Consider the following 26,422-nt stretch of genomic DNA (forward strand, 5'->3'; position numbering starts at 1 on the left):
TAACCTAACGTAACCTAACCTAACCTAACCTAACGTAACCTAACCGAACCTAACGTAACCTAACCTAACCTAACCTAACCCAACCTAACCTAACCTAACCTAACCTAACCTAACCCAACTCAACCCAACCTAACCTAATCTAACCTAACCTAACCTAACCTAACCTAACAAAACCTAACCTAACCTAACCTAACCTAACGACGGTTGCAAGCGCTTTCACATTAGATATCGCAGTTCCCGACTTGTAATGGTGAAAAACACAGCATCTCACTAAGTGACATTGTTTAATGCGGTTTTAGCGCGGTTCATATCTTAACCTAACCTAACCTTACCTAACCCAACCTAACCTAACCTAACCTAACCAAACCTTACCTAACATCCCTAACCTAACCTAACCTAACCTAACCAAACCTAACCTAACCTAACCTAACGTAACCTAACCTAACCTAACCTAACCTAACCTAACGACGTTTGCAAGCGCTTTCACATTAGATATCGCAGTTCCCGACTTGTAATGGTGAAAAACACTGCATCTCACTAAGTGACATTGTTTAATGCGGTTTTACGACGGTTCATATCTTAACCTAACCTAACATTCGCACTTGTATTAAAAAACGCTCTATTACACTGTTTCGTTCACAATTAGGATATTTGCATAACCTCACAGTTTTTCACCAACTTATTGCAGTACAGAACGCTGTATCTCGCTAAATGACATCGTTCTTCAAGGTTTCACGATGCTTGCATGCGCTTTAACGAGAATATCACAACATAGCAGTTTCGCACTTGTAACGGTACAACACGCAGTATTTGGCTTGTTCATGCCGTTTTGTGTGCTTTCACAACATTTCACCTATCGCAGTTTCGTACTCGCAATAAAACAACACTATCTCGTTAGATGACGTTGTTTTTGGTAGTTTCACGACGCTACCTAGCTTAAACTAACATAACTCAACCTAACATAACCTTCGCACTTCTATCGTTAGAAAACGTTTTACTCGCTACTTTACATTGCTTTCTACAACAATACGACGGTTTCAAGCGCTTTCACATTAGATATCACAGTTCCCAACTTGTAAAGGTGAAAAACACTGCATCTCACTAAGTGACATTGTTTAATGCGGTTTTACGACGGTTCATACCTTAACCTAACGTAACCTAACCTAACCTAACCTAACCTTACCTAACCTAACCTAACCTAACCTAACCCAACCCAACCCAACCTAACCTAACCTAACCTAACCTAAACTAACCTAACCCAACCTAACCTAACCTAACCTAACCTAACCCAACCCAACCCAACCCAACCTAACCTAACCTAAGCTAACCTAACCAAACCTAACCTAACCTAACCTAACCTAACGTAACCTAACCTAACCTAACCTATTCTAACGTAACCTAACCTTTCCTGACCTAACCTAACCTAACGTAACGTAACCTAACCTAACCTAACATAACCTAACGTAACCTAACCTAACCTAACCTAACCTAACGTAACCTAACCTAACCTAACCCAACCTAACCCAACCCAACCCAACCCAACCCAACAACACCCAACCCAACCTAACCTAACCTAACCTAACCTTACCTTACCTAACCAAATTATCTTTACCTAACCTAACCTAACCTAACCTAACGTAACCTAACCTAACCTAACGTAACCTAACCTAACCTAACGTAACCTAACCTAACCTAACCTAACCCAACCTAACCTAACCTAACCTAACCTAACCCAACTCAACCCAACCTAACCTAATCTAACCTAACCTAACCTAACCTAACAAAACCTAACCTAACCTAACCTAACCTAACGACGGTTGCAAGCGCTTTCACATTAGATATCGCAGTTCCCGACTTTTAATGGTGAAAAACACTGCATCTCACTAATTGACATTGTTTAATGCGGTTTTACGACGGTTCATATCTTAACCTAACCTAACATTCGCACTTGTATCTAAAACCGCTCTATTACACTGTTTTGTTCACAATTACCATATTTGCATAACCTCACAGTTTTTCACCAACTTATTGCAGTACAGAACGTTGTATCTCGCTAAATGACATTGTTCTTTAAGGTTTCACGATGCTTGCATGCGCTTTAACGAGAATATCACATTAAAGCAGTTTCGCACTTGTAACGGCACAAGATGCAGTATCTGGCTAGTTCATGCCATTTTGTGTGCTTTCCCAATATTACACCTATCGCAGTTTCGTACTCGCAATAAAACAACACTATCTCGTTAGATGACATCGTTTTTGGTGGTTTCACGACGCTACCTAGCTCAAACTAACCGAACCTTCGCACTTCTATCGTTAGAAAACGTTTTATTCGCTACTTTACAATGTTTTCTACAAGATTACGACGGTTTCATGCGCTTTCACATTAGATATCGCAGTTCCCAACTTGTAAAGGTCAAAAACACTGCATCTCACAAAGTGACATTGTTTAATGCGGTTTTACGACGGTTCATACCTTAACCTAACGTAACCTAACCTAACCTAACCTAACCTTACCTAACCTAACCTAACCTAACCCAACCTAACCCAACCCAACCCAACCTAACCTAACCTAACCTAACCTAAACTAACCTAACCCAACCTAACCTAACCTAACCTAACCTAACCCAACCCAACCCAACCTAACCTAACCTAAGCTAACCTAACCAAACCTAACCAAACCTAACCTAACCTAACTTAACCTAACCTAACGTAACCTAACCTAACCTAACCTATTCTAACGTAACCTAACCTTACCTGACCTAACCTAACCTAACGTAACCTAACCTAACCTAACATAACCTAACGTAACCTAACCTAACCTAACCTAACCTAACCTAACGTAACCTAACCTAACCTAACCCAACCTAACCCAACCCAACCCAACCCAACAACACCCAACCCAACCTAACCTAACCTAACCTAACCTTACCTAACCTAACCTAACCTAACGTAACCTAACCTAACCTAACCTAACGTAACCTAACCTAACCTAACGTAACCTAACCTAACCTAACCTAACCTAACCCAACCTAACCTAACCTAACCTAACCCAACTCAACCCAACCTAACCTAATCTAACCCAACCTAACCTAACCTAACCTAACCTAACCTAACAAAACCTAACCTAACCTAACCTAACCTAACGACGGTTGCAAGCGCTTTCACATTAGATATCGCAGTTCCCGACTTTCAATGGTGAAAAACACTGCATCTCACTAAGTGACATTGTTTATTGCGGTTTTACGACGGTTCATACCTTAACCTAACGTAACCTAACCTAACCTAACCCAACCTAACCTAACATAACGTAACCTAACCTAACCTAACCAAACCTAACCTAACGTAACCTAACCTAACCTAACCTAACCTAACGACGTTTGCAAGCGCTTTCACATTAGATATCGCAGTTCCCGACTTGTAATGGTGAAAAACACTGCATCTCACTAATTGACATTGTTTAATGCGGTTTTACGACGGTTCATATCTTAACCTAACCTAACATTCGCACTTGTATCTAAAAACGCTCTATTACACTGTTTTGTTCACAATTACCATATTTGCATAACCTCACAGTTTTTCACCAACTTATTGCAGTACAGAACGTTGTATCTCGCTAAATGACATTGTTCTTTAAGGTTTCACGATGCTTGCATGCGCTTTAACGAGAATATCACAATATAGCAGTTTCGCACTTGTAACGGTACAACACGCAGTATTTGGCTTGTTCATGCCGTTTTGTGTGCTTTCACATTTTACCTATCGCAGTTTCGTACTCGCAATAAAACAACACTATCTCGTTAGATGACGTCGTTTTTGGTGGTTTCACGACGCTACCTAGCTTAAACTAACATAACTCAACCTAACATAACCTTCGCACTTCTATCGTTAGAAAACGTTTTACTCGCAACTTTACAATGTTTTCTACAAGATTACGACGGTTTCATGCGCTTTCACATTAGATATCGTAGTTCCCGACTTGTAATGTTGAAAAACACTACATCTCACTAAGTGACATTGTTTAATGCGGTTTTACGATGGTTGATATGTCAACCTAACCTACCATTCGCACTTGTATCTAAAGACGCTCAATTACACTGTTTCGTTCACAATTACGATATTTGCTTGACCTCACAGTTTCTCACCAACTTATTACAGTACAGAACGCTGTATCTCGCTAAATGACATCGTTCTTTAGGTTTCACGATACTTGCATGCGCTTTACCGAGAATGTCACAACATAGCAGTTTCGCACTTGTAACGGTACAACACGCAGTATTTGGCTTGTTCATGCCGTTTTGTGTGCTTTCACAACATTTTACCTATCGCAGTTTCGTACTCGCAATAAACAACACTATCTCGTTAGATGACGTCGTTTTTGGTGATTTCACGACGCTACCTAGTTCAAACTAACCGAACCTTCGCACTTCTATCGTTAGAAAACGTTTTATTCGCTACTTTACAATGTTTTCTACAAGATTACGACGGTTTCATGCGCTTTCACATTAGATATCGCAGTTCCCAACTTGTAAAGGTGAAAAACACTGCATCTCGCTAAGTGACATTGTTTATTGCGGTTTTACGACGGTTCATACCTTAACCTAACGTAACCTAACCTAACCTAACCCAACCTAACCTAACATAACCTAACCTAACCTAACCTAACCTAACCAAACCTAACCTAACCTAACCTAACCTTACCTAACCTAACCAAATTATCCTTACCTAACCTAACCTAGCCTAACGTAACCTAACCTAACCTAACCTAACGTAACCTAACCTAACCTAACGTAACCTAACCTAACCTAACCTAACCCAACCTAACCTAACCTAACCTAACCTAACCCAACTCAACCCAACCTAACCTAATCTAACCTAACCTAACCTAACCTAACGACGGTTGCAAGCGCTTTCACATTAGATATCGCAGTTCCCGACTTTTAATGGTGAAAAACACTGCATCTCACTAATTGACATTGTTTAATGCGGTTTTACGACGGTTCATATCTTAACCTAACCTAACATTCGCACTTGTATCTAAAAACGCTCTATTACACTGTTTTGTTCACAATTACCATATTTGCATAACCTCACAGTTTTTCACCAACTTATTGCAGTACAGAACGTTGTATCTCGCTAAATGACATTGTTCTTTAAGGTTTCACGATGCTTGCATGCTATTTAACGAGAATATCACAATATAGCAGTTTCGCACTTGTAACGGTAAAACACGCAGTATTTGGCTTGTTCATGCCGTTTTGTGTGCTTTCACAACATTTCACCTATCGCAGTTTAATACTCGCTATAAAACAACACTATCTCGTTAGATGACGTCGTTTTTAGTAGTTTCACGACGCTACCTAGCTTAAACTAACCTAACCTAACATAACCTTCGCACTTCTATCGTTAGAAAACGTTTTGCTCGCAACTTAACAATGTTTTCTACATGATTACGACGGTTTCATGCGCTTTCACATTAGATATCGTAGTTCCAGACTTGTAATCTTGAAAAACACTACATCTCACTAAGTGACTGTTTATTGCGGTTTTACGACGGTTGATATGTCAACCTAACCTAACATTCGCACTTGTATCTAAAGACGCTCAATTACACTGTTTCGTTCACAATTACGATATTTGCTTGACCTCGCAGTTTCTCACCAACTTATTACAGTACAGAACGCTGTATCTCGCTAAATGACATCGTTTTTTAAGGTTTCACGATACTTGCATGCGCTTTACCGAGAATGTCAAAACATAGCAGTTTCGCACTTGTAACGGTACAACACGCAGTATTTGGCTTGTTCATGCCGTTTTGTGTGCTTTCACATTTTACCTAGCGCAGTTTCGTACTCGCAATAAAACAACACTATCTCGTTAGATGACGTCGTTTTTGGTGGTTTCACGACGCTACCTAGCTTAAACTAACATAACTCAACCTAACATAACCTTCGCACTTCTATCGTTAGAAAACGTTTTACTCGCTACTTTACATTGCTTTCTACAACATTACGACGGTTTCAAGCGCTTTCACATTAGATATCGCAGTTCCCAACTTGTAATGGTGAAAAACACTGCATCTCACTAAGTGACATTGTTTATTGCGGTTTTACGACGGTTCATACCTTAACCTAACGTAACCTAACCTAACCTAACCCAACCTAACCTAACCTAACCTAACCAAACCTAACCTAACGTAACCTAACCTAACCTAACCTAACCTAACGACGTTTGCAAGCGCTTTCACATTAGATATCGCAGTTCCCGACTTGTAATGGTGAAAAACACTGCATCTCACTAAGTGACATTGTTTAATGCGGTTTTACGACGGTTCATATCTTAACCTAACCTAACATTCGTACTTGTATTGAAAAACGCTCTATTACACTGTTTCGTTCACAATTACGATATTTGCATAACCTCACAGTTTTTCACCAACTTATTGCACTACAGAACGCTGTATCTCGCTAAATGACATTGTTCTTTAAGGTTTCACGATGCTTGCATGCGCTTTAACGAGAATATCACAATATAGCAGTTTCGCACTTGTAACGGTAGAACACGCAGTATTTGGCTTGTTCATGCCGTTTTGTGTGCTTTCACAACATTTCACCTATCGCAGTTTAATACTCGTAATAAAACAACACTATCTCATTAGATGACGTCGTTTTTGGTAGTTTCACGACGCTACCTAGCCTAAACTAACCTAACCTAACCTAACCTTCGCACTTCTATCGTTAGAAAACGTTTTACTCGCAACTTTACAATGTTTTTACAAGATTACGACGGTTTCATGCGCTTTCACATTAGATATCGTAGTTCCCGACTTGTAATGTTGAAAAACACTACATCTCACTAAGTGACATTGTTTAATGCGGTTTTACGATGGTTGATATGTCAACCTAACCTAACATTCGCACTTGTATCTAAAGATGCTCAATTACACTGTTTCGTTCACAATTACGATATTTGCTTGACCTCACAGTTTCTCACCAACTTATTACAGTACAGAACGCTGTATCTCGCTAAATGACATCGTTCTTTAAGGTTTCACGATACTTGCATGCGCTTTACCGAGAATGTCAAAACATAGCAGTTTCGCACTTGTAACGGTACAACACGCAGTATTTGGCTTGTTCATGCCGTTTTGTATGCTTTCAAATTTTACCTATCGCAGTTTCGTACTCGCAATAAAACAACACTATCTCGTTAGATGACGTCGTTTTTGGTGGTTTCACGACGCTACCTAGCTTAAACTAACATAACTCAACCTAACATAACCTTCGCACTTCTATCGTTAGAAAACGTTTTACTCACTACTTTACATTGCTTTCTACAACAATACGACGGTTTCAAGCGCTTTCACATTAGATATCATAGTTCCCAACTTGTAAAGGTGAAAAACACTGCATCTCACTAAGTGACATTGTTTAATGCGGTTTTACGACGGTTCATACCTTAACCTAACGTAACCTAACCTAACCTAACCTTACCTAACCTAACCTAACCTAACCCAACCCAACCCAACCTAACCTAACCTAACCTAACCTAAACTAACCTAACCCAACCTAACCTAACCTAACCTAACCTAACCCAACCGAACCCAACCCAACCTAACCTAACCTAAGCTAACCTAACCAAACCTAACCTAACTTAACCTAACCTAACGTAACCTAACCTAACCTATTCTAACGTAACCTAACCTTTCCTGACCTAACCTAACCTAACGTAACCTAACCTAACCTAACCTAACATAACCTAACGTAACCTAACCTAACCTAACCTAACGTAACCTAACCTAACCTAACCCAACCTAACCCAACCCATCCCAACCCAACAACACCCAACCCAACCTAACCTAACCTAACCTAACCTTACCTAACCTAACCAAATTATCCTTACCTAACCTAACCTAACCTAACGTAACCTAACCTAACCTAACCTAACCTAACGTAACCTAACCTAACCTAACGTAACCTAACCTAACCTAACCTAACCCAACCTAACCTAACCTAACCTAACCTAACCCAACTCAACCCAACCTAACCTAATCTAACCTAACCTAACCTAACCTAACCTAACAAAACCTAACCTAACCTAACCTAACCTAACCTAACGACGGTTGCAAGCGCTTTCACATTAGATATCGCAGTTCCCGACTTGTAATGGTGAAAAACACAGCATCTCACTAAGTGACATTGTTTAATGCGGTTTTAGCGCGGTTCATATCTTAACCTAACCTAACCTTACCTAACCCAACCTAACCTAACCTAACCTAACCAAACCTTACCTAACATCCCTAACCTAACCTAACCAAACCTAACCTAACCTAACCTAATGTAACCTAACCTAACCTAACCTAACCTAACCTAACGACGTTTGCAAGCGCTTTCACATTAGATATCGCAGTTCCCGACTTGTAATGGTGAAAAACACTGCATCTCACTAAGTGACATTGTTTAATGCGGTTTTACGACGGTTCATATCTTAACCTAACCTAACATTCGCACTTGTATTAAAAAACGCTCTATTACACTGTTTCGTTCACAATTAGGATATTTGCATAACCTCACAGTTTTTCACCAACTTATTGCAGTACAGAACGCTGTATCTCGCTAAATGACATCGTTCTTTAAGGTTTCACGATGCTTGCATGCGCTTTAACGAGAATATCACAACATAGCAGTTTCGCACTTGTAACGGTACAACACGCAGTATTTGGCTTGTTCATGCCGTTTTGTGTGCTTTCACAACATTTCACCTATCGCAGTTTCGTACTCGCAATAAAACAACACTATCTCGTTAGATGACGTTGTTTTTGGTAGTTTCACGACGCTACCTAGCTTAAACTAACATAACTCAACCTAACATAACCTTCGCACTTCTATCGTTAGAAAACGTTTTACTCGCTACTTTACATTGCTTTCTACAACAATACGACGGTTTCAAGCGCTTTCACATTAGATATCACAGTTCCCAACTTGTAAAGGTGAAAAACACTGCATCTCACTAAGTGACATTGTTTAATGCGGTTTTACGACGGTTCATACCTTAACCTAACGTAACCTAACCTAACCTAACCTTACCTAACCTAACCTAACCTAACCCAACCCAACCCAACCTAACCTAACCTAACCTAACCTAAACTAACCTAACCCAACCTAACCTAACCTAACCTAACCCAACCCAACCTAACCTAACCTAAGCTAACCTAACCAAACCTAACCTAACTTAACCTAACCTAACGTAACCTAACCTAACATAACCTAACGTAACCTAACCTAACCTAACCTAACCTTTCCTGACCTAACCTAACCTAACGTAACCTAACCTAACCTAACCTAACCTAACATAACCTAACGTAACCTAACCTAACCTAACCTAACCTAACGTAACCTAACCTAACCTAACCCAACCTAACCCAACCCAACCCAACCCAACCCAACAACACCCAACCCAACCTAACCTAACCTAACCTAACCTTACCTAACCTAACCAAATTATCCTTACCTAACCTAACCTAACCTAACGTAACCTAACCTAACCTAACCTAACGTAACCTAACCTAACCTAACGTAACCTAACCTAACCTAACCTAACCCAACCTAACCTAACCTAACCTAACCTAACCCAACTCAACCCAACCTAACCTAATCTAACCTAACCTAACCTAACCTAACCTAACAAAACCTAACCTAACCTAACCTAACCTACCTAACGACGGTTGCAAGCGCTTTCACATTAGATATCGCAGTTCCCGACTTTTAATGGTGAAAAACACTGCATCTCACTAAGTGACATTGTTTAATGCGGTTTTACGACGGTTGATATGTCAACCTAACCTAACATTCGCACTTGTATCTAAAGACGCTCAATTACACTGTTTCGTTCACAATTACGATATTTGCTTGACCTCACAGTTTCTCACCAACTTATTACAGTACAGAACGCTGTATCTCGCTAAATGACATCGTTCTTTAAGGTTTCACGATACTTGCATGCGCTTTACCGAGAATGTCAAAACATAGCAGTTTCGCACTTGTAACGGTACAACACGCAGTATTTGGCTTGTTCATGCCGTTTTGTATGCTTTCAAATTTTACCTATCGCAGTTTCGTACTCGCAATAAAACAACACTATCTCGTTAGATGACGTCGTTTTTGGTGGTTTCACGACGCTACCTAGCTTAAACTAACATAACTCAACCTAACATAACCTTCGCACTTCTATCGTTAGAAAACGTTTTACTCGCTACTTTACATTGCTTTCTACAACATTACGACGGTTTCAAGCGCTTTCACATTAGATATCGCAGTTCCCAACTTGTAAAGGTGAAAAACACTGCATCTCACTAAGTGACATTGTTTATTGCGGTTTTACAACGGTTCATACCTTAACCTAACGTAACCTAACCTAACCTAACCACACCTAACCTAACATAACCTAACCTAACCTAACCTAACCAAACCTAACCTAACGTAACGTAACCTAACCTAACCTAACCTAACCTAACCTAACCTAACGACGTTTGCAAGCGCTTTCACATTAGATATCGCAGTTCCCGACTTGTAATGGTGAAAAACACTGAATCTCACTAAGTGACATTGTTTAATGCGGTTTTACGACGGTTCATATCTTAACCTAACCTAACATTCGTACTTGTATTGAAAAACGCTCTATTACACTGTTTCGTTCACAATTACGATATTTGCATAACCTCACAGTTTTTCACCAACTTATTGCAGTACAGAACGCTGTATCTCGCTAAATGACATTGTTCTTTAAGGTTTCACGATGCTTGCATGCGCTTTAACGAGAATATCACAATATAGCAGTTTCGCACTTGTAACGGTAGAACACGCAGTATTTGGCTTGTTCATGCCGTTTTGTGTGCTTTCACAACATCTCACCTATCGCAGTTTTATACTCGCAATAAAACAACACTATCTCTTTAGATGACGTCGTTTTTGGTAGTTTCACGACGCTACCTAGCCTAAACTAACCTAACCTAACCTAACCTTCGCACTTCTATCGTTAGAAAACGTTTTACTCGCAACTTTACAATGTTTTCTACAAGATTACGACGGTTTCATGCGCTTTCACATTAGATATCGTAGTTCCCGACTTGTAATGTTGAAAAACACTACATCTCACTAAGTGACATTGTTTAATGCGGTTTTACGACGGTTGATATGTCAACCTAACCTAACATTCGCACTTGTATCTAAAGACGCTCAATTACACTGTTTCGTTCACAATTACGATATTTGCTTGACCTCACAGTTTCTCACCAACTTATTACAGTACAGAACGCTGTATCTCGCTAAATGACATCGTTCTTTAAGGTTTCACGATACTTGCATGCGCTTTACCGAGAATGTCACAACATAGCAGTTTCGCACTTGTAACAGTACAACACGCAGTATTTGGCTTGTTCATGCCGTTTTGTGCGCTTTCACAACATTTCACCTATCGCAGTTTAATACTCGCTATAAAACAACACTATCTCGTTAGATGACGTCGTTTTTGGTAGTTTCACGACGCTACCTAGCCTAAACTAACCTAACCTAACCTAACCTTCGGACTTCTATCGTTAGAAAACGTTTTACTCACCACTTTACAATGTTTTCTACAAGATTACGACGGTTTCATGCGCTTTCACATTAGATATCGCAGTTCCCAACTTGTAAAGGTGAAAAACACTGCATCTCACTAAGTGACATTGTTTAATGTGGTTTTAGCGCGGTTCATATCTTAACCTAACCTAACCTAACCTAACCCAACCTAACCTAACATAACCTAACCTAACCTAACCAAACCTAACCTAACGTAACCTAACCTAACCTAACCTAACCTAACCTAACCTAACGACGTTTGCAAGCGCTTTCGCATTAGATATCGCAGTTCCCGACTTGTAATGGTGAAAAACACAGCATCTCACTAAGTGACATTGTTTAATGCGGTTTTAGCGCGGTTCATATCTTAACCTAACCTAACCTTACCTAACCCAACCTAACCTAACCTAACCTAACCAAACCTTACCTAACATCCCTAACCTAACCTAACCAAACCTAACCTAACCTAACCTAATGTAACCTAACCTAACCTAACCTAACCTAACCTAACGACGTTTGCAAGCGCTTTCACATTAGATATCGCAGTTCCCGACTTGTAATGGTGAAAAACACTGCATCTCACTAAGTGACATTGTTTAATGCGGTTTTACGACGGTTCATATCTTAACCTAACCTAACATTCGCACTTGTATTAAAAACGCTCTATTACACTGTTTCGTTCACAATTAGGATATTTGCATAACCTCACAGTTTTTCACCAACTTATTGCAGTACAGAACGCTGTATCTCGCTAAATGACATCGTTCTTTAAGGTTTCACGATGCTTGCATGCGCTTTAACGAGAATATCCCAACATAGCAGTTTCGCACTTGTAACGGTACAACACGCAGTATTTGGCTTGTTCATGCCGTTTTGTGTGCTTTCACAACATTTCACCTATCGCAGTTTCGTACTCGCAATAAAACAACACTATCTCGTTAGATGACGTTGTTTTTGGTAGTTTCACGACGCTACCTAGCTTAAACTAACATAACTCAACCTAACATAACCTTCGCACTTCTATCGTTAGAAAACGTTTTACTCGCTACTTTACATTGCTTTCTACAACAATACGACGGTTTCAAGCGCTTTCACATTAGATATCGCAGTTCCCAACTTGTAAAGGTGAAAAACACTGCATCTCACTAAGTGACATTGTTTAATGCGGTTTTAGCGCGGTTCATATCTTAACCTAACCTAACCTAACCTAACCTAACCCAACCTAACCTAACATAACCTAACCTAACCTAACCTAACCTAACCTAACCTAACCTAACGACGTTTGCAAGCTTTTTCACATTAGATATCGCAGTTCCCGACTTGTAATGGTGAAAAACACAGCATCTCACTAAGTGACATTGTTTAATGCGGTTTTAGCGCGGTTCATATCTTAACCTAACCTAACCTTACCTAACCCAACCTAACCTAACCTAACCTAACCAAACCTTACCTAACATCCCTAACCTAACCTAACCTAACCTAACCTAACCAAACCTAACCTAACCTAACCTAACGTAACCTAACCTAACCTAACCTAACCTAACCTAACGACGTTTGCAAGCGCTTTCACATTAGATATCGCAGTTCCCGACTTGTAATGGTGAAAAACACTGCATCTCATCAAGTGACATTGTTTAATGCGGTTTTACGACGGTTCATATCTTAACCTAACCTAACATTCGCACTTGTATTAAAAAACGCTCTATTACACTGTTTCGTTCACAATTACAATATTTGCTTGACCTCCCAGTTTCTCACCAACTTATTACAGTACAGAACGCTGTATCTCGCTAAATGACATCGTTCTTTAAGGTTTCACGATACTTGCATGCGCTTTACCGAGAATGTCAAAACATAGCAGTTTCGCACTTGTAACGGTACAACACGCAGTATTTGGATTGTTCATGCCGTTTTGTGTGCTTTCACAACATTTCACCTATCGCAGTTTAATACTCGCTATAAAACAACACTATCTCGTTAGATGACGTCGTTTTTGGTACTTTCACGACGCTACCTAGCTTAAACTAACCTAACCTAACCTTCGCACTTCTATCGTTAGAAAACGTTTTACTCACCACTTTACAATGTTTTCTACAAGATTACGACGGTTTCATGCGCTTTCACATTAGATATCGTAGTTCCCGACTTGTAATGTTGAAAAACACTACATCTCACTAAGTGACATTGTTTAATGCGGTTTTACGACGGTTCATATCTTAACCTAACCTAACATTCGCACTTGAATCGAAAAACGCTCTATTACACTGTTTTGTTCACAATTACCATATTTGCATAACCTCACAGTTTTTCACCAACTTATTGCAGTACAGAACGTTGTATCTCGCTAAATGACATTGTTCTTTAAGGTTTCACGATGCTTGCATGCGCTTTAACGAGAATATCACAATATAGCAGTTTCCCACTTGTAACGGTAGAACACGCAGTATTTGGCTTGTTCATGCCGTTTTGTGTGCTTTCACAACATTTCACCTATCGCAGTTTAATACTCGCTATAAAACAACACTATCTCGTTAGATGACGTCGTTTTGGTAGTTTCACGACGCTACTTAGCTTAAACTAACCTAACCTAACCTAACCTTCGCACTTCTATCGTTAGAAAACGTTTTACTCACCACTTTACAATGTTTTCTACAAGATTACGACGATTTCATGCGCTTTCACATTAGATATCGCAGTTCCCAACTTGTAAAGGTGAAAAACACTGCATCTCACTAAGTGACATTGTTTAATGCGGTTTTAGCGCGGTTCATATCTTAACCTAACCTAACCTAACCTAACCTAACCCAACCTAACCTAACATAACCTAACCTAACCTAACCTAACCAAACCTAACCTAACGTAACCTAACCTAACCTAACCTAACCTAACCTAACGACGTTTGCAAGCGCTTTCACATTAGATATCGCAGTTCCCGACTTGTAATGGTGAAAAACACAGCATCTCACTAAGTGACATTGTTTAATGCGGTTTTAGCGCGGTTCATATCTTAACCTAACCTAACCTTCCCTAACCCAACCTAACCTAACCTAACCTAACCAAACCTTACCTAACATCCCTAACCTAACCTAACCTAACCTAACCTAACGTAACCTAACCTAACCTAACCTAACCTAACGACGTTTGCAAGCGCTTTCACATTAGATATCGCAGTTCCCGACTTGTAATGGTGAAAAACACTGCATCTCATCAAGTGACATTGTTTAATGCGGTTTTACGACGGTTCATATCTTAACCTAACCTAACATTCGCACTTGTATTAAAAAACGCTCTATTACACTGTTTCGTTCACAATTAGGATATTTGCATAACCTCACAGTTTTTCACCAACTTATTGCAGTACAGAACGCTGTATCTCGCTAAATGACATCGTTCTTTAAGGTTTCACGATGCTTGCATGCGCTTTAACGAGAATATCACAACATAGCAGTTTCGCACTTGTAACGGTACAACACGCAGTATTTGGCTTGTTCATGCCGTTTTGTGTGCTTTCACAACATTTCACCTATCGCAGTTTCGTACTCGCAATAAAACAACACTATCTCGTTAAATGACGTTGTTTTTGGTAGTTTCACGACGCTACCTAGCTTAAACTAACATAACTCAACCTAACATAACCTTCGCACTTCTATCGTTAGAAAACGTTTTACTCACTACTTTACATTGCTTTCTACAACAATACGACGGTTTCAAGCGCTTTCACATTAGATATCACAGTTCCCAACTTGTAAAGGTGAAAAACACTGCATCTCACTAAGTGACATTGTTTAATACGAATTTACGATGGTTCATACCTTAACCTAACGTAACCTAACCTAACCTAACCTTACCTAACCTAACCTAACCTAACCTAACCCAACCCAACCCAACCTAACCTAACCTAACCTAAACTAACCTAACCCAACCTAACCTAACCTAACCTAACCTAACCCAACCCAACCCAACCTAACCTAACCTAAGCTAACCTAACCAAACCTAACCTAACTTAACCTAACCTAACGTAACCTAACCTAACCTAACCTATTCTAACGTAACCTAACCTTTCCTGACCTAACATAACCTAACGTAACCTAACCTAACCTAACCTAACATGACCTAACGTAACCTAACCTAACCTAACCTAGCCTAGCGTAACCTAACCTAACCTAACCCAACGTAACCCAACCCAACCCAACCCAAACCAACAACACCCAACCAAACCTAACCTAACCTAACCTAACCTTACCTAACCTAACCAAATTATCCTTACCTAACCTAACCTAACCTAACGTAACCTAACCTAACCTAACCTAACCTAACGTAACCTAACCTAACCTAACGTAACATAACCTAACCTAACCCAACCTAACCTAACCTAACCTAACCTAACCCAACTCAACCCAACCTAACCTAATCTAACCTAACCTAACCTAACCTAACCTAACAAAACCTAACCTAACCTAACCTAACCTAATCTAACGACGGTTGCAAGCGCTTTCACATTAGATATCGCAGTTCCCGACTTTTAATGCTGAAAAACACTGCATCTCACTAATTGACATTGTTTAATGCGGTTTTACGACGGTTCATATCTTAACCTAACCTAAAATTCGCACTTGTATCTAAAACCGCTCTATTACACTGTTTTGTTCACAATTACCATATTTGCATAACCTCACAGTTTTTCACCAACTTATTGCAGTACAGAACGTTGTATCTCGCTAAATGACATTGTTCTTTAAGGTTTCACGATGCTTGCATGCGCTTTAACGAGAATATCACAATATAGCAGTTTCGCACTTGTAACGGTAGAACACGCAGTATTTGGCTTGTTCATGCCGTTTTGTGTGCTTTCACAACATTTCACCTATCGCAGTTTAATACTCGCTATAAAACAACACTATCTCGTTAGATGACGTCGTTTTTGGTAGTTTCACGACGCTACCTAGCTTAAACTAACCTAACCTAACCTAACTTTCGCACTTCTATCGTTAGAAAACGTTTTACTCGCAACTTTACAATGTTTTCTACAAGATTACGACAGTTTCATGCGCTTTCACATTAGATATCGTAGTTGCCGACTTGTAATGTTGAAAAACACTACATCTCACTGACATTGTTTAATGCGGTTTTACGACGGTTGATATGTCAACCTAACCTAACATTCGCACTTGTATCTAAAGACGCTCAATTACACTGTTTCGTTCACAATTACGATATTTGCTTGACCTCACAGTTTCTCACCAACTTATTACAGTACAGAACGCTGTATCTCGCTAAATGACATCGTTCTTTAAGGTTTCACGATACTTGCATGCGCTTTACCGAGAATGTCAAAACATAGCAGTTTCGCACTTGTAACGGTACAACACGCAGTATTTGGCTTGTTCATGCCGTTTTGTGTGCTTTCACATTTTACCTATCGCAGTTTCGTACTCGCAATAAAACAACACTATCTCGTTAGATGACGTCGTTTTTGGTGGTTTCACGATGCTACCTAGCTTAAACTAACATAACTCAACCTAATATAACCTTCGCACTTCTATTGTTAGAAAACGTTTTACTCGCTACTTTACATTGCTTTCTACAACATTACGACGGTTTCAAGCGCTTTCACATTAGATATCGCAGTTCCCAACTTGTAAAGGTGAAAAACACTGCATCTCACTAAGTGACATTGTTTATTGCGGTTTTACAACGGTTCATACCTTAACCTAACGTAACCTAACCTAACCTAACCCAACCTAACCTTACATAACCTAACCTAACATAACCTAACCTAACCTAACCTAACCAAACCTAACCTAACGACGTTTGCAAGCGCTTTCACATTAGATATCGCAGTTCCCAACTTGTAAAGGTGAAAAACACTGCATCTCACTAAGTGACATTGTTTAATGCGGTTTTAGCGCGGTTCGTATCTTAACCTAACCTAACCTAACCTAACCTAACCTAACCCAACCAAACCTAACATAACCTAACCTAACCTAACCTAACCTAACCAAACCTAACCTAACGTAACCTAACCTAACCTAACCTAACCTAACGACGTTTGCAAGCGCTTTCACATCAGATATCGCAGTTCCCGACTTGTAATGGTGAAAAACACTGCATCTCACTAAGTGACATTGTTTAATGCGGTTTTACGACGGTTCATATCTTAACCTAACCTAACATTCGTACTTGTATGGAAAAACGCTCTATTACACTGTTTCGTTCACAATTACGATATTCGCATAACCTCACAGTTTTTCACCAACTTATTGCAGTACAGAACGCTGTATCTCGCTAAATGACATCGTTCTTTAAGGTTTCACGATGCTTGCATGCGCTTTAACAAGAATATCACATTATAGCAGTTTCGCACTTGTAACGGTACAACACGCAGTATCTGGCTTGTTCAAGCCGTTTTGTGTACTTTCACAACATTTCACCTATTGCAGTTACGTACATGCAATAAAACAACGCTATCTCGTTAGTTGACGTCCTTTTTGGTGGTCTCACGACGCTACATAGCTTAAACTAACATAACTCAAGCTAACCTTCGCACTTCTATCGTTAGAAAACGTTTTACTCGCAACTTTACAATGTTTTCTACAAGATTACGACGGTTTCATGCGCTTTCACATTAGATATTGTAGTTCCCGACTTGTAATGTTGAAAAACACTACATCTCACTAAGTGACATTGTTTAATGCGGTTTTACGACGGTTGATATCTCAACCTAACCTAACATTCGCACTTGTATCTAAATACGCTCAATTACACTGTTTCGTTCACAATTACGATATTTGCTTGACCTCACAGTTTCTCACCAACTTATTACAGTTCAGAACGCTGTATCTCGCTAAATGACATCGTTCTTTAAGGTTTCACGATACTTGCATGCGCTTTAACGAGAATATCACAATAAAGCAGTTTCGCACTTGTAACGGCTCAAGACGCAGTATCTGGCTAGTTCATGCCATTTTGTGTGCTTTCACAACATTTCACCTATCGCAGTTTAATACTCGCTATAAAACAACACTATCTCGTTAGATGACGTCGTTTTTGGTAGTTTCACGACGCTACCTAGCTTAAACTAACCTAACCTAACCTTCGCACTTCTATCGTTAGAAAACGTTTTACTCACCACTTTACAATGTTTTCTACAAGATTACGACGGTTTCATGCGCTTTCACATTAGATATTGTAGTTCCCGACTTGTAATGTTGAAAAACACTACATCTCACTAAGTGACATTGTTTAATGCGGTTTTACGACGGTTGATATCTCAACCTAACCTAACATTCGCACTTGTATCTAAATACGCTCAATTACACTGTTTCGTTCACAATTACGATATTTGCTTGACCTCACAGTTTCTCACCAACTTATTACAGTTCAGAACGCTGTATCTCGCTAAATGACATCGTTCTTTAAGGTTTCACGATACTTGCATGCGCTTTAACGAGAATATCACAATAAAGCAGTTTCGCACTTGTAACGGCACAAGACGCAGTATCTGGCTAGTTCATACCATTTTGTGTGCTTTCACAACATTTCACCTATCGCAGTTTAATACTCGCTATAAAACAACACTATCTCGTTAGATGACGTCGTTTTTGGTAGTTTCACGACGCTACCTAGCTTAAACTAACCTAACCTAACCTTCGCACTTCTATCGTTAGAAAACGTTTTACTCACCACTTTACAATGTTTTCTACAAGATTACGACGGTTTCATGCGCTTTCACATTAGATATCGTAGTTCCCGACTTGTAATGTTGAAAAACACTACATCTCACTAAGTGACATTGTTTAATGCGGTTTTACGACGGTTCATATCTTAACCTAACCTAACATTCGCACTTGTATCTAAAAACGCTCTATTACACTGTTTTGTTCACAATTACAATATTTGCATAACCTCACAGTTTTTCACCAACTCATTGCAGTACAGAACGTTGTATCTCGCTAAATGACATTGTTCTTTAAGGTTTCACGATGCTTGCATGCGCTCTAACGAGAATATCACAATATAGCAATTTCGCACTTGTAACGGTAGAACACGCAGTATTTGGCTTGTTCATGCCGTTTTGTGTGCTTTCACAACATTTCACCTATCGCAGTTTAATACTCGCTATAAAACAACACTATCTCGTTAGATGACGTCGTTTTTGGTAGTTTCACGACGCTACCTAGCTTAAACTAACCTAACCTAACCTAACCTTCACACTTCTATCGTTAGAAAACGTTTTACTCACCACTTTACAATGTTTTCTACAAGATTACGACGGTTTCATGCGCTTTCACATTAGATATCGCAGTTCCCAACTTGTAAAGGTGAAAAACACTGCATCTCACTAAGTGACATTGTTTATTGCGGTTCATATCTTAACCTAACCTAACCTAACCTAACCTAACCCAGCCTAACCTAACATAACCTAACCTAACCTAACCTAACCAAACCCAACCTAACGTAACCTAACCTAACCTAACCTAACCTAACCTAACCTAACCAAACCTAACCTAACCTAACCTAACGATACCTAACCTAACCTAACCTAACGACGTTTGCAAGCGCTTTCACATTAGATATCGCAGTTCCCGACTTGTAATGGTGAAAAACACTGCATCTCATCAAGTGACATTGTTTAATGCGGTTTTACGACGGTTCATATCTTAACCTAACCTAACATTCGCACTTGTATTAAAAAACGCTCTATTACACTGTTTCGTTCACAATTAGGATATTTGCATAACCTCACAGTTTTTCACCAACTTATTGCAGTACAGAACGCTGTATCTCGCTAAATGACATCGTTCTTTAAGGTTTCACGATGCTTGCATGCGCTTTAACGAGAATATCACAACATAGCAGTTTCGCACTTGTAACGGTACAACACGCAGTATTTGGCTTGTTCATGCCGTTTTGTGTGCTTTCACAACATTTCACCTATCGCAGTTTCGTACTCGCAATAAAACAACACTATCTCGTTAGATGACGTTGTTTTTGGTAGTTTCACGACGCTACCTAGCTTAAACTAACATAACTCAACCTAACATAACCTTCGCACTTCTATCGTTAGAAAACGTTTTACTCGCTACTTTACATTGCTTTCTACAACAATACGACGGTTTCAAGCGCTTTCACATTAGATATCGCAGTTCCCAACTTGTAAAGGTGAAAAACACTGCATCTCACTAAGTGACATTGTGTAATGCGGTTTTAGCGCGGTTCATATCTTAACCTAACCTAACCTAACCCAACCTAACCTAACATAACCTAACCTAACCTAACCTAACCTAACCAAACCTAACCTAACGTAACCTAACCTAACCTAACCTAACCTAACCTAACCTAACCTAACGACGTTTGCAAGCGCTTTCACATTAGATATCGCAGTTCCCGACTTGTAATGGTGAAAAACACAGCATCTCACTAAGTGACATTGTTTATTGCGGTTTTAGCGCGGTTCATATCTTAACCTAACCTAACCTTACCTAACCCAACCTAACCTAACCTAACCTAACCAAACCTTACCTAACATCCCTAACCTAACCTAACCTAACCTAACCTAACCAAACCTAACCTAACCTAACCTAACGTAACCTAACCTAACCTAACCTAACCTAACGACGTTTGCAAGCGCTTTCACATTAGATATCGCAGTTCCCGACTTGTAATGGTGAAAAACACTGCATCTCATCAAGTGACATTGTTTAATGCGGTTTTACGACGGTTCATATCTTAACCTAACCTAACATTCGCACTTGTATTAAAAAACGCTCTATTACACTGTATCGTTCACAATTACGATATTTGCTTGACCTCACAGTTTCTCACCAACTTATTACAGTACAGAACGCTGTATCTCGCTAAATGACATCGTTCTTTAAGGTTTCACGATACTTGCATGCGCTTTACCGAGAATGTCAAAACATAGCAGTTTCGCACTTGTAACGGTACAACACGCAGTATTTGGCTTGTTCATGCCGTTTTGTGTGCTTTCACAACATTTCACCTATCGCAGTTTAATACTCGCTATAAAACAACACTATCTCGTTAGATGACGTCGTTTTTGGTACTTTCACGACGCTACCTAGCTTAAACTAACCTAACCTAACCTTCGCACTTCTATCGTTAGAAAACGTTTTACTCACCACTTTACAATGTTTTCTACAAGATTACAACGGTTTCATGCGCTTTCACATTAGATATCGTAGTTCCCGACTTGTAATGTTGAAAAACACTACATCTCACTAAGTGACATTGTTTAATGCGGTTTTACGACGGTTCATATCTTAACCTAACCTAACATTCGCACTTGTATCTAAAAACGCTCTATTACACTGTTTTGTTCACAATTACAATATTTGCATAACCTCACAGTTTTTCACCAACTCATTGCAGTACAGAACGTTGTATCTCGCTAAATGACATTGTTCTTTAAGGTTTCACGATGCTTGCATGCGCTCTAACGAGAATATCATAATATAGCAGTTTCGCACGTGTAACGGTAGAACACGCAGTATTTGGCTTGTTCATGCCGTTTTGTGTGCTTTCACAACATTTCACCTATCGCAGTTTAATACTCGCTATAAAACAACACTATCTCGTTAGATGACGTCGTTTTTGGTAGTTTCACGACGCTACCTAGCTTAAACTAACCTAACCTAACCTTCGCACTTCTATCGTTAGAAAACGTTTTACTCACCACTTTACAATGTTTTCTACAAGATTACGACGGTTTCATGCGCTTTCACATTAGATATCGCAGTTCCCAACTTGTAAAGTGAAAAACACTGCATCTCACTAAGTGACATTGTTTATTGCGGTTTTAGCGCGGTTCATATCTTAACCTAACCTAACCTAACCTAACCTAACCTAACCCAACCTAACCTAACATAACCTAACCTAACCTAACCTAACCAAACCTAACCTAACGTAACGTAACCTAACCTAACCTAACCTAACCTAACCAAACCTAACCTAACCTAACCTAACGTAACCTAACCTAACCTAACCTAACGACGTTTGCAAGCGCTTTCACATTAGATATCGCAGTTCCCGACTTGTAATGGTGAAAAACACGGCATCTCATCAAGTGACATTGTTTAATGCGGTTTTACGACGGTTCATATCTTAACCTAACCTAACATTCGCACTTGTATTAAAAAACGCTCTATTACACTGTTTCGTTCACAATTAGGATATTTGCATAACCTCACAGTTTTTCACCAACTTATTGCAGTACAGAACGCTGTATCTCGCTAAATGACATCGTTCTTTAAGGTTTCACGATGCTTGCATGCGCTTTAACGAGAATATCACAACATAGCAGTTTCGCACTTGTAACGGTACAACACGCAGTATTTGGCTTGTTCATGCCGTTTTGTGTGCTTTCACAACATTTCACCTATTGCAGTTACGTACATGCAATAAAACAACGCTATCTCGTTAGTTGACGTCCTTTTTGGTGGTCTCACGACGCTACATAGCTTAAACTAACATAACTCAAGCTAACCTTCGCACTTCTATCGTTAGAAAACGTTTTACTCGCAACTTTACAATGTTTTCTACAAGATTACGACTTTTTCATGCGCTTTCACATTAGATATCGTAGTTCCCGACTTGTAATGTTGAAAAACACTACATCTCACTAAGTGACATTGTTTAATGCGGTTTTACGACGGTTGATATCTCAACCTAACCTAACATTCGCACTTGTATCTAAATACGCTCAATTACACTGTTTCGTTCACAATTACAATATTTGATTGACCTCACAGTTTCTCACCAACTTATTACAGTACAGAACGCTGTATCTCGCTAAATGACATCGTTCTTTAAGGTTTCACGATGCTTGCATGCGCTTTAACGAGAATATCAAAACATAGCAGTTTCGCACTTGTAACGGTACAACACGCAGTATTTGGCTTGTTCATGCCGTTTTGTGTGCTTTCACAACATTTCACCTATTGCAGTTACGTACATGCAATAAAACAACGCTATCTCGTTAGTTGACGTCCTTTTTGGTGGTCTCACGACGCTACATAGCTTAAACTAACATAACTAGAGCTAACCTTCGCACTTCTATCGTTAGAAAACGTTTTACTCACCACTTTACAATGTTTTCTACAAGATTACGACGGTTTCATGCGCTTTCACATTAGATATCGTAGTTCCCGACTTGTAATGTTGAAAAACACTACATCTCACTAAGTGACATTGTTTAATGCGGTTTTACGACGGTTCATATCTTAACCTAACCTAACATTCGCACTTGTATCTAAAAACGCTCTATTACACTGTTTTGTTCACAATTACAATATTTGCATAACCTCACAGTTTTTCACCAACTTATTGCAGTACAGAACGTTGTATCTCGCTAAATGACATTGTTCTTTAAGGTTTCACGATGCTCTCATGCGCTTTAACGAGAATATCACAATATAGCAGTTTCACACTTGTAACGGTACAACACGCAGTATTTGGCTTGTTCATGCCGTTTTGTGTGCTTTCACAACATTTCACCTATCGCAGTTTATTACTCGCTATAAAATAACACTATCTCGTTAGATGACGTCGTTTTTGGTAGTTTCACGACGCTACCTAGCTTAAACTAACCTAACCTAACCTAACCTTCGCACTTCTATCGTTAGAAAACGTTTTACTCACCACTTTACAATGTTTTCTACAAGATTACGACGGTTTCATGCGCTTTCACATTAGATATCGCAGTTCCCAACTTGTAAAGGTGAAAAGCACTGCATCTCACTAAGTGACATTGTTTAATGTGGTTTTAGCGCGGTTCATATCTTAACCTAACCTAACCTAACCTAACCCAACCTAACCTAACATAACCTAACCTAACCTAACCTTACCAAACCTAACCTAACGTAACCTAACCTAACCTAACCTAACCTAACGACGTTTGCAAGCGCTTTCGCATTAGATATCGCAGTTCCCGACTTGTAATGGTGAAAAACACAGCATCTCACTAAGTGACATTGTTTAATGCGGTTTTAGCGCGGTTCATATCTTAACCTAACCTAACCTTACCTAACCCAACCTAACCTAAACTAACCTAACCAAACCTTACCTAACATCCCTAACCTAACCTAACCTAACCTAACCTAACCAAACCTAACCTAACCTAACCTAACGTAACCTAACCTAACCTAACCTAACCTAACCTAACCTAACCTAACCTAACGACGTTTGCAAGCGCTTTCACATTAGATATCGCAGTTCCCGACTTGTAATGGTGAAAAACACTGCATCTCACTAAGTGACATTGTTTAATGCGGTTTTACGACGGTTCATATCTTAACCTAACCTAACATTCGCACTTGTATTAAAAAACGCTCTATTACACTGTTTCGTTCACAATTAGGATATTTGCATAACCTCGCAGTTTTTCACCAACTTATTGCAGTACAGAACGCTGTATCTCGCTAAATGACATCGTTCTTTAAGGTTTCACGATGCTTGCATGCGCTTTAACGAGAATATCACAACATAGCAGTTTCGCACTTGTAACGGTACAACACGCAGTATTTGGCTTGTTCATGCCGTTTTGTGTGCTTTCACAACATTTCACCTATCGCAGTTTCGTACTCGCAATAAAACAACACTATCTCGTTAGATGACGTTGTTTTTGGTAGTTTCACGACGCTACCTAGCTTAAACTAACATAACTCAACCTAACATAACCTTCGCACTTCTATCGTTAGAAAACGTTTTACTCGCTACTTTACATTGCTTTCTACAACAATACGACGGTTTCAAGCGCTTTCACATTAGATATCGCAGTTCCCAACTTGTAAAGGTGGAAAACACTGCATCTCACTAAGTGACATTGTGTAATGCGGTTTTAGCGCGGTTCATATCTTAACCTAACCTAACCTAACCTAACCTAACCCAACCTAACCTAACATAACCTAACCTAACCTAACCTAACCAAACCTAACCTAACGTAACCTAACCTAACCTAACCTAACCTAACCTAACCTAACGACGTTTGCAAGCGCTTTCACATTAGATATCGCAGTTCCCGACTTGTAATGGTGAAAAACACAGCATCTCACTAAGTGACATTGTTTAATGCGGTTTTAGCGCGGTTCATATCTTAACCTAACCTAACCTTACCTAACCCAACCTAACCTAACCTAACCTAACCAAACCTTACCTAACATCCCTAACCTAACCTAACCTAACCAAACCTAACCTAACCTAACCTAACGTAACCTAACCTAACCTAACCTAACCTAACGACGTTTGCAAGCGCTTTCACATTAGATATCGCAGTTCGCGACTTGTAATGGTGAAAAACACTGCATCTCATCAAGTGACATTGTTTAATGCGGTTTTACGACGGTTCATATCTTAACCTAACCTAACATTCGCACTTGTATTAAAAAACGCTCTATTACACTGTTTCGTTCACAATTACGATATTTGCTTGCCCTCACAGTTTCTCACCAACTTATTACAGTACAGAACGCTGTATCTCGCTAAATGACATCGTTCTTTAAGGTTTCACGATACTTGCATGCGCTTTACCGAGAATGTCAAAACATAGCAGTTTCGCACTTGTAACGGTACAACACGCAGTATTTGGCTTGTTCATGCCGTTTTGTGTGCTTTCACAACATTTCACCTATCGCAGTTTAATACTCGCTATAAAACAACACTATCTCGTTAGATGACGTCGTTTTTGGAACTTTCACGACGCTACCTAGCTTAAACTAACCTAACCTAACCTTCGCACTTCTATCGTTAGAAAACGTTTTACTCACCACTTTACAATGTTTTCTACAAGATTA

Source organism: Rhipicephalus microplus, unplaced genomic scaffold, assembly GCF_043290135.1.
Source record: "Rhipicephalus microplus isolate Deutch F79 unplaced genomic scaffold, USDA_Rmic scaffold_60, whole genome shotgun sequence".
NCBI classification, from domain to species: Eukaryota; Metazoa; Arthropoda; class Arachnida; order Ixodida; family Ixodidae; genus Rhipicephalus; species Rhipicephalus microplus.